At 56.6% G+C, this 10,871-nt stretch overlaps 1 pseudogene; it reads left to right on the forward strand.

Annotated features, from left to right (window-relative positions):
• The first annotated feature begins 2,462 nt into the window (after window positions 1-2,462).
• LOC119279063 lies at window positions 2,463-9,655 on the forward strand (annotated as a pseudogene).
• The last annotated feature ends 1,216 nt before the right edge of the window (window positions 9,656-10,871 follow it).

Genomic DNA, 10,871 nt, shown 5'->3' on the forward strand with positions numbered 1-10,871 from the left:
TTTATCATAACTTCACCGAACGGTCCTTTTTTTTATACGTGCCTGGGGGCGGCCCTGGGGGCCGACGGCTGGGGACCGACTCGCCCCCAGGGCCATTTTTTGCGCCGGCTCACCCCAGGCGGCGCTTTTAGACGCCCCCTGGGGGGCCAACGGCTGGAGATGCCCTCATGCACAGCACAACGCCATGCATGCCAAGATGCTGTACGCATGCGCTCATCTCATCCCTCCCTCCCTTCGGCTCTATGGCTAAATTTCGTGTTTTGACCATTTTCTAAAAGTTAATCGAGATCTGATCTCAGTCTATAAAAAATTCAAGATCTCACCTTTTTGCTACCGCCAGGCGCCATGGCGCTAGGGTGTAACAGCCTACCGTCAGGGACCTTACCAGTAGGAAACACCCCTACCGCAGGCCGACGGTAGCCTGCACAACCCTACCGTCAAGGCGGTAGCAAAAGGGTGAGCATACATTGTGTTCCATACTTAAAAAAAAATTCTGGTAGGGTGTGCAACCCTACCGCCAAGGTCCTTGGCGGTAGGCTATTATATCCTACCGCCATGGACCTTGACGATAAAAAAAGATCAGATACTGAAATTTTTGCAACAGGATCAGATCTCTATCAAGTTTGGAAAAAGTTTCAAAACACAAAATTTAGCCGCTCGTCACATTGGCGCAAGACAACGACAAGTAACTGCCTGAGCTGCACGACCAGTACTGTGCTAGTGTTGGTACCTATCAGAAGCGGATACCCTGTGGACTGTGTGGTGTGAGGCTCAATGGGAATCTGCTGACGTGCCATGGCAAATCTGGGCGAGGTGGTGGAGCCTTGGCTGTTTGAGCTTAGAGCGTCTCTAGCTAGCAAATTCCACAACCGATCCAGCTGCAAAAATAGTTTATGGTTTACGAGACAACATGCACTGAGATAGAACAGATCCCGCGTACAACATCGGATTTCAACACGATTTAATAAAGAAACTAGTAGTTCACGCCATAATTTAGGAGTTCCAAACATAGTTCATACAAGCTAAACTAAAACATAGTTCAAACCGAAATTAAATTAGTTCATACCACGCGGGGTTCTACTTCTAATGCATACTTGCTCTACGCGTTCGCACCGGAGCCGGAGTCGCCGCCGTCGTCCTCGTTGCCGGAGTCGTCATCGTGTGGCGGCTCGTTGCCGTGCAGAGTGTGATAGATCAGGGTGTTGGAGAGCGTTTGCTGGAGTTGGTACTCCTCCCAGAGCTCCTGCACGCGCCTGGGCATAGCTACATCGCCGGCCGCGGCGGCCTCCCTCGCCTGCCACCACGCGGTCTCGGCCGCCCGTAGCCGCCGGAGGGCCGGGTCGAAGATCCTCCCGAGACGCTGGAAACTTGCCCACACGCGTGACCCGACTTTGCGGACTTCGCGGCGTGGATGCGCGCCGCCTCCCTTTGCGCATCTGTCACGAGACGGCGGAGGAAGGAGCTGCCGGCCTCGTCGTCGTTGTGATGCTTGCGGCCAATGAACCCGCCGCTCCCGACGGAACCCCCGCCGCACCCGAGCCCGCCGTGCCGACGGGAGCCGTCACCGTCGCCATGCCTTGCACCCGGGATCGCCATTGCTGGAGAGATCCGGTGGCCGGAGGCGCCGAAAATCGCTGTCGAAGGGGAGGTGATTTCTCGTCAGAGGGAGGAGGTTTGCAGCGGAGGAGGGTACAATATTTGTGGGATGGGAACCCTAAAATGCGCCGGTGCCCGAATATATAGCAGAAACGGGGGTGGTTTACGGGCCTCCTCTAAAAAAATTACGGGTTGGGCCCTTTTTTGCAGATCTGGTCGGGCCCCTTTTTTAGCCCATCACGTAAACCGCCCCATATAACGGAGTTCGCCAGAGTTTCAAGGTATCTACTAGAGATGCTCTTAAATTGTTCATCTCTTCTTTATATCTTTACGGTTACTAAGCTACCAGGAATTGACGCTCTTTGTTGAATCGAGGTTGTAATCGGCGCATGGGCCCATGATCTGGTGCGCGTGTGGTGCTCGTGTAAACCGTCCTATATAATGGAGTTAGGCCAACTCCACTGCGCGACCCTATTCTGTCCGCCCCGATCCGTTTGGGGTAAAAGGGACAAAGGAGGCGGCCCAGCGCGCGACGGCCCGGACCTATCCTGTCCGTTTTGTGTCCGGGCCGACACCAAACTTGTGCCGGGTTTGGGTCGCGGCGGACACCAAACGGACGCGCCCTCGTCCGCATCGGGGCCGCGTGACAGACGGCCACCTACCTTCCTTCCGCCCACATCAATGCGCACGGGCGGGCGGCCCCACCTGTCATCCACACATGGAAGGGTCGCCGTCCTTCTTTAAGTGGGAAGCGTGGACCGGTCGTCGTCCACACTGCCCCACGCCACCCCGCGGCCTCCTCGAAACCCGATAGCCCCAGGCCCCAAACCCTAGCCAAGAACTCGCCGGCCGGCCGGCCCGCAGCCATGGGGCTCTGGAACTACAGCCGCAAAGGCAAGCACGACCACGAGGCTGGCTCCTCGTCGGGGCGTCGCCGCGGCTCGGTGAAGAAGGAGGAGCCAGCCTCGCCATCGCCACCACGCCGGGCCCCCTCGCCGCCCGCGTTCTCCATCGCCCCCGCGTCCGCCGGCGAGCGCGACCGGCACTACATCCGCGCTGAGGTGTGCCGCCATTATTGGGAGACGAGGACGCCGATCTCCTGGAGCGACGCCCACCTCCCCAACAACTGGCATTTGTCGGCCGACCGCGTGCCGATCCCGCTGGTCCCGGTGACCGGCCGTGCGCGCCGCCAGGAGATCGAGCGGCGCCGCCGCCTCCTCCCGGACGACCTCTACTACGATCCCAGGTACGCCCCCGACTCGCCATTGTGGGACACCTGGTTCCGCGATGAGCACGACGCGCGGCGGGCGTCCTATTTTGCCGGCACGTCGACGGGGCCACGGCGGCCACGCCCAGAGGGCCGAGCGGCCACTCCCCAGGAGCGCGGGCGTAGGGTGGTGCGCGGCCTCACGCCCACGCCGTCGCCGTCTCCATCGCCACCACCACCTCCTCGCATGATGGCGGAGGAGAAAGCCCGTCTCGTGCAGCGTGTCATGGAGGACTCCATGCGCACGCACGACGAGCGGCAATGGGATGGCTTGGAGGAGGCCTGGCACTGTCTGCCGCCGGCGGCGTGGCCTTCCCGGAGCTGCAGATGGCGGCCTTGACGGAGGAGAGGAGGGAGGACGCCATGGAGGAGGAGCCGGCGGCCGCCTTCCAGCAGCTGGTGGGCGCGGGGTGGGCCTGGTCCTGCACTGCTTCGGAGATGGCCGCCAGCCTGGGCGTGGACTGGCGCGCCACTCCGCCGCAGTCACCGGAGCGGGAGGGGTCGCCACGGGAGGAGGTGTTGCAGGCACCTCCCGCCGTCCAGCCCGCCCCCGTCTACTAGGCACCGCACGCACCGCCGGCCCACCTGTGGACGCCGCCGGCCTACGTCGACATCGTCAGCGACGACGACGACACCGGCGGCCAGTGAAGAGCGCCACAGCGACGGCAACGACGGGCACGGGCAGGAGCGCGCCGGCGGCGACCGTTTTTCTTCCTTTTTATGTTTAATTATTAATGTGACGAAACTGGGCCGTTTTGTGGTCAAACCCCCCTAACTAAGTTTTATCTTTTATTAAACTGCGTTTATTTACTTTTTTAGTCATTTTTTTATGTTTTTTTATTGTTTTTCTAAACACGGACGTGATTTGGGGTGCGGCCGCGCGGTGGGCGCACGCACGACCCAATGAACACAGCCGGACACGGGCGTACCCATCGGCGCCCCAAAGGAACAAAATCCGGCCAATCCGAACGTTCTTTTGGGGTCGTGCTGTGGAGTTGGCCTTAGCCTATGTGCGCGTGTGGTGCTCGATCTAGGCCTGGTTGGCTCGCTGTAACGTGCGCCTCTCCCCCCTTCCCTGCTTCTCGTACGCCAGAAAAAGGCGGCGGCGGCGACAACGGCGATGGCAATTGCGATTTGGCATCCAGGCAGCGGTGTGCTCGAACGGAATCGAGTGAGCTTGGACGGAGGTCAGCGACGCGCGTGTGTTGATCCCCCTCCCCTCTGTCTCCCTCTCTCTCCTCTGCCCTCTTTCTTCGCGCCGACGACTAGACGATGAGCTATGGTGGCTGGCTTCTTCATGCAAGTGGAGGACGGGGATGGAGTTGGCAGCGGAGGTTTCTGCGGCTGGCTGTGTATGGCTGCGTCTTCTTGCTGTAGGTGGAGGGCATGGGCGTTGTCATTGTTCAACAACCCACGGTGGTGTTCTTCCTATTTTGACAACCTCCCGTCGGACTGGTGCGTTCCATTTGTTTCATCCTTGGTCCCTTCCTTGTTTGTTTGGGGTGTTCACGCGCCGGTGCCGTTCGATTGAGGGCCATCAGGTTCATGGCGCGCACCTATTTTGGCTCAATTAGCGATGTTAGAAATGAGGGCCGAATTCTCTGGCCCTTTAGTGATGAAATGCTGGATCTTTGGTGATTTCCCATAATATGAGTAGGTTCACAAATTAGGACTGCAGAACTGACTTATTGTCGATATGGAGGAGATTGTTGTCGACCGGTTATGTGCCAATTTTTACCATAGACTACCGGTTGGGTTTGTTCTGTAGAATTAGATAATACCCCGCACACTGTTGCGTGACATTTTAGCTTCTGTGAGTATATTCGAAGAAAAGCGTCTATAGGATGAATGAAAAGGAAACACTCAAACACACCACTATTTTCATTATAACATGCAGCCAATACCTTAGGCTTATAGGAACCACAATACTATTATGTATTTACTTGCCTGGGTTGTCCTTTGTGGTATTGGTTCCTGGAAGAAACAAAAATAAAGAATAAACTCAGGGAAAATAAACAGAAACACGGCTGCAAACTCTCCTGGTAAAGTGATGGCACAATGGTGAAACAATATATGCTCGTACAGCTGGAAGTAATATTTAAATGTGGATTATCTACGGTGCCCCATGGAGCTAGGAAAAGAATCTGCTGTGCTCAAGAATTGGTTGCAAATCATTTAGGTATTATAGATTTGTTTTCTTGTTTAGACATCATGCATGTCAAAACAAATGATGGAACTCCAACCTTTCAAGTACCATAACCATGTAGTCCCTCCGTTCCAAAATAGATGACCCAACTTTGTAATAAAGTTAGTACAAAGTTGAGTCATCTATTTTAAAACGGAGGGAGTATATGGCAATGATCCAAAAGAACAACCAATAATCATGCATCATTGGATGGCAAACAGTTGTATTCATTCATATACATATATAACTATAGAAGCCATGACAAAAACTAATCAGCAAATCATGCAAGAGAAGCTCATGATAAAATAGCTAGATAGTATAGTACGATTATAAATGGATCAATGGAGGAAAAGGAACAACCTGATACAAATCAAATGCCATGAGGAAGGTACCAGCTCCCGACAGAGACTTCAAACTTCACCTATAACATAGTGGAGACAGTCATGCATGAAGCAAAATCAAAAACACTGCATGAGGTTAACTTGTAAGATGTAATTAGGGGTTGGCATAGTTACCTGCCCATGGCCAAAGAAATATGGGGACTGGTTCTTAATAAAGCGCACATGCCCGAGATGGTACCTCAGCTTCGGCCACGGAGCGCGTACACAACGATCTGGTGGCACAACTTCATGAAGCGCTTTGTCATTGCTCCGGGAAGCTTCGGGTCAACTCCTCCCGGTTCAACTTGTCGAAAACGGTAGTTGTAAAGGCGTGCGGGCGGCACGACAGGGCTTCAACTTCGGCGCTCCAGCGCACTGATTTTCTGATAGCAAAACCTGATAACCTAGCTAATCCTCTTGAGAATGGAGAAGATCTGCGCTTTTCTCTTTTTTCCTGACGGGGAGAGGGCTCAATTGTGTCACGCCTGCAGATCAGTCTGCAGTGGACTGATCCAGTGCAAGTGCCTTGCAACGACTAAGTCAGCGTTCCAGCTGGAGGACCAAGTGTGGCATGCGTGTGAAGCCAAGTGTGGCGTGCGTGTGTTGCCAACTGTGGCTTACTTGTACTCGAACGATTGGGTGGAGAGGGCATGAAGAAAAGTATTGCGCGATTTCCCCTCTCCCCTTGCTCCTCTCGCTCTCACCTACCCTACCTCGCTCTTCCTCCTCCCGTTCCTCTCCTCTCACCCCAATCTCACCAATCAGGGTGTGACAATCTGGTATTCAGAGCCAAATTTTTTTCTCCCCACCACCGCCGTTGAACCGGATCGATCGGTAACATCCACTGGGTCAGGTGCGCGCCGCTCCGGCGAGCTCGCACAAAATCCTGCCCGGGGTTCGATCTGATCTAGGAAACCACGGCACCCCCATCCAAACCCTCGGTGCAGACCCGCCGCGTGCTCTACGCCATGTTGGAGACCACGGACAAGCTGCAGGGCTTGCTCGAGGCCGTCATCCGCCGCCTCGATGCGCACCAGAAGACCGCCGACGAGCGTCACCAGGCGCAGATCGCCTACAACGACCAGGTCTCCTCCGAGATCAAGCTCCTCTCCAAGAAGATCGACCTCACGCAAGCAGACGTGGACGAGGCCCGCAAGGCTGCGCCGGCCGTCGATCCCGCGGCGCCCGTCTCCGGAGGCGCGTCTCCATCTGGCGTCACGGGCACAGGGGACTCCTCCGCGCATCGTCCACCACCACCACCACCACCACCGCCGCCGCCACCATCGACTCGCCCCCCGCCGCTGCCCCTCTACACCGACGATGCAGCACAGCTTCCGTTCGCCACGGGCCGCCGCTGCTCACCGCGCGGTCACCGCCGTCCTCGGAACTCAACCGCCACGGCGACCACTACATCAAGCCGCCCAAGCACGATTTCCCCCGATTCGACGGCGACGCCCCGCGCATCTAGCTGGATTGCTGCACCACTTACTTCGAGCTGTACAGGGTGCCTCACTTGGTCACCACCGCAGCGCTGTACATGGACGGCCTGGCCGCGATGTGGCTCTAGGCCTACCGACAGATGCATCCAGGCGTCTCATGGCAAACATTCAGAGCCGCGGTATAGGAGGAATTCGGACCAGAGGAATTTGACGTGCAGATGCATCACTTTGTGCAGTTACGACAGACATGCAGTGTACAGGAATATCGCCAGCAATTCGAGACCGTGATGTACCATTTGCTGGCCTTTGATCCAACGCTGAGCTCCAAGTTTTTCATCTCTCAGTTTCTGCTCGGTCTCAAAGATGAGCTGCGCCTGGGAGTTCGTCTGCATGCGCCAACCAGCATCACTCGAGCAGCAGTGTTCGCTCGTATTCAGGAAGAAGAACTGGAGAAGCAGCGTTTCCAGCGCCCACGCATCACACCAGTCGGCCGGCCACCACCAGCAGCAGCAGCAACAGCCCACGTCCCCGCTCGCCCGGCAGCCGTGCCCAAGCAAGGAGGCGACGAGTATGCAAGGGAGCGCCAGTTGCGCGAATTCAGAAGAGCAAATGGCCTCTGTTTTCGCTGTGGGGACAAATATTCGAGGGAGCACCAGTGCAAACGAACTGGCCAAATCCTGATGATCGAAGTGGGCGATTTCGGAGAAATTCTATCTGATGATACCGTGCACGCTCTTCAGTTACTGGATCCACCAGCAGCACAGGAGCCAGAATGCTGCTCACTATCACATCAGGCACTGTCAGGCGAAGAAACTCCGTCTACAATTCGCCTACGAGCACAAGTGGGGGATCAGATCATGTTACTCTTGGTGGATTCGGGAAGCACCCACAGTTTCATCAGTGAGACCTTCCTCAAACGGCTACAAGTTCAGACAGAGAGCTTGCCGCCAGTTTCAGTACGCGTCGCCAACGGCCAACGACTGCTGTGCAATTAACTAGTTCGAGGATTGGAATGGCAAGTGCCCGGTCACACTTTCCACACGGATCTGCGAGTGTTGCCGCTCAGCGCTTACGATGGAGTGCTGGGCACCGACTGGCTGGCTGCGCACAGTCCCATGAACTGTCATTGGCAGGAAAAAACCATAGCATTCGAGACAGAAGGAAAACAGGTGCACTTACAAGGCGTCCGAACTTGAGATCTTCCTCCCATAACAGAACTTGATGCTTACGAGTTACATCACATGGAAGTTTGCAATGACATTTGGACTGCAGCTCTTGTTACAGTAGAACGAACGGACAAACCTGAACCTGCACCCACACCACCCAGCATTCAGAAATTGCTATCTGAATATGCGGACGTGTTCGCTGAACCCAAAGTACTGCCTCCCAAACGGCAGTACGATCATGCGATCAATCTGGAGCCCGGCACAACTCCGATTAACACCAGGCCCTACTGCTACTCGCCGACACAGAAAGACGAGATCGAAAAGCAGGTGCAGGAGATGCTGCAATTTGGAGTTATTGCCCATAGCCTGAGCCCTTATGCTGCACCCGTGTTGCTCGTCAAGAAGAAGGACGGCTCCTGGCGTTTCTGTGTGGATTTCAGACGCTTAAACACGACTACTGTGAAGAACAAATTTCCATTGCCAGTGGTCGACGAGCTGCTCGATGAGCTGGGCGGAGCTGCTTATTTCTCCAAGATTGATCTGAGAGCAGGTTACCACCAGATACGAATGCGAGAAGAAGACGAAGAGAAAACGGCATTCAAAACACACCACGGCCACTACCACTTCAGAGTGATGCCGTTCGGTCTCTGCAACGCACCGGCAACCTTCCAATGTCTCATGAACTCCGTTTTTAGTCTCTATGGCCGCAAGTTCATCATTATGTTCCTAGATGACATTCTGGTCTTCAGCATGGACTTACAGGAGCACGAAGAACATTTGCGCACCATGCTGGATCTGCTCCGGGCGCACCAGCTCTACGCAAAGGCCTCCAAGTTCTCGTTCGCGCAACAGGAGATTGAGTACCTTGGGCATGTCATCTCCAAGAACGGCGTCGCCACAGACTCCAGCAAGACCAGCGCAATGCATGCCTGGCCCGTGCCCACGACGCCCACCGAGCTCCACGGCTTCCTCGGCCTCACGGGCTACTACCGTAAATTCGTGCCACACTACGGCATCATCGCCAAGCCCCTGACGCGCCTCCTCACCAAGAAGGGATTTCTCTGGGATGATCGAGCGCAAACTGCTTTCGAGATGCTGAAGAAGGCGATGGTGAGGACGCCAGTTCTGGCGCTGCCCGATTTCAAGTGCCCGTTCGCCATCGAGACAGACGCATGCGACACCGGCATCGGTGCCGTCCTGACGCAAGACAACCACCCAATCGCGTACTCTAGCAAGGCGCTCAGCGTGCGGAATCAGAAACTCTCGGCATACGAGAAGGAGTTCCTCGGATCGACAAGTGGCGTCCTTACCTCCAGCGCGCCCCGTTTGAAATCGTCACCGACCATAAGAGCTTGTGTTCCTTGGGCGATCAATAGCTCGTCACGGACCTGCAGCGCAAGGCGATGTCGAAGATGGTGGGGCTCCACTTCATGTTCCGCTACAAGAAGGGCACAGACAACGGCGCGGCCGACGCGCTCTCGCACGTGGGGCACTTACTGGCGCTCGACGCGCTCTCGGTGTGCCAGTCACAGTGGCTTCAGGAGGTGGCCAACTCGTACGAGACGGACGCTGACGCGCAGGAGCTGATCGCTAAGCTTGCGCTGTGTGACACTGACGATTAGGGTCGCTCCCTTCAGCAGGGCGTGATTCGGCAGCGGGGACGGCTGTGGATCGGCGCCAACACTGCGCTCCAGACGAAGCTTATCGCCGCGCTGCACCACAGCACTGTCGGCGGTCACTCAGGCGCCACTGCTACCTACCACAGGGTGCGCAAGCTCTTCGCCTGGACTGGACTAAAGCGCGCTGTGGAAGATTTCGTCAGACAGTGTAGCATTTGCCAGCACGCGAAGCACGAGCAAAACGCACCCGGCCGACAAGTTGCAGCCGCTCCCAATTCCGCAAGAACCATGGCACGATCTCACCATGGACTTCGTCGAAGGCCTACCCAAGTCTGACGGCTACAACGCAATCATGGTCGTCGTCGACCGGCTCACCAAGTATGCCCACTTCGTCCCCCTCCGCCACCCCTTCAACGCCGCTCAAGTCGCCAGAGCCTTCTGGGACAATGTCATCCGTCTCCATGGCGTGCCGTACTCCATCGTCTCGGACCGCGACAAGGTGTTCACCAGCGCGATGTAGCGGGAGATCCTCAACGCCGCGGGCACCAAGCTCCTGTACTCCACGGCGTACCACCCCCAGACGGACGGCCAGACGAAGCGCATTAACCAGTGCTTGGAGATGTACTTGCGGTGCTCCGTCCACGACACACCCAAGCAATGGCGCCGATGGCTCACTGCAGCAGAGTTCTGGTACAACTCCTCCCATCACGCCTCCCTCAACTGCTCACCGTTCAAGGCACTGTACGGCAGGGAGCCAAATCTCGGTGGCATGCCAGCGGTCAACACCAACCTACCCGCGGATGCGCCGCTCGGCGAAATCGACTGGGCAATGCACACGGAGCTACTGCGCGCCCAGCTAGCGCGCGCTCAGGCGCGATTCAAGAAGCAGGCGGATCGCCATCGCGCCGAGCGCGCCTTCGACGTCGGCGAACAAGTCCTCCTCAAGCTTCAGCCTTACGCTCAGTCCTCCGTTGCCAACCACCCGTGCCGCAAGCTGGCATACAAGTTCTTCGGCCCCTTCACGGTCGCGGAGCGCATTGGCACCCTGGCGTATCGCCTGCAATTGCCGCCGGACAGCCGCATCCATCCCGTCTTCCACGTCTCGCAGCTCAAGCCGTTCGTCCCCGACTACTCGCCGGTTTTCGCTGAGCTGCCCAAGATACCTGACCTCACGGTTGTGGACCGCGTTCCGATCGCCATTCTGGATCGCCGCCTGATG

This window comes from Triticum dicoccoides, chromosome 3B, assembly GCF_002162155.2.
Source record: "Triticum dicoccoides isolate Atlit2015 ecotype Zavitan chromosome 3B, WEW_v2.0, whole genome shotgun sequence".
Lineage (NCBI taxonomy): Eukaryota > Viridiplantae > Streptophyta > Magnoliopsida > Poales > Poaceae > Triticum > Triticum dicoccoides.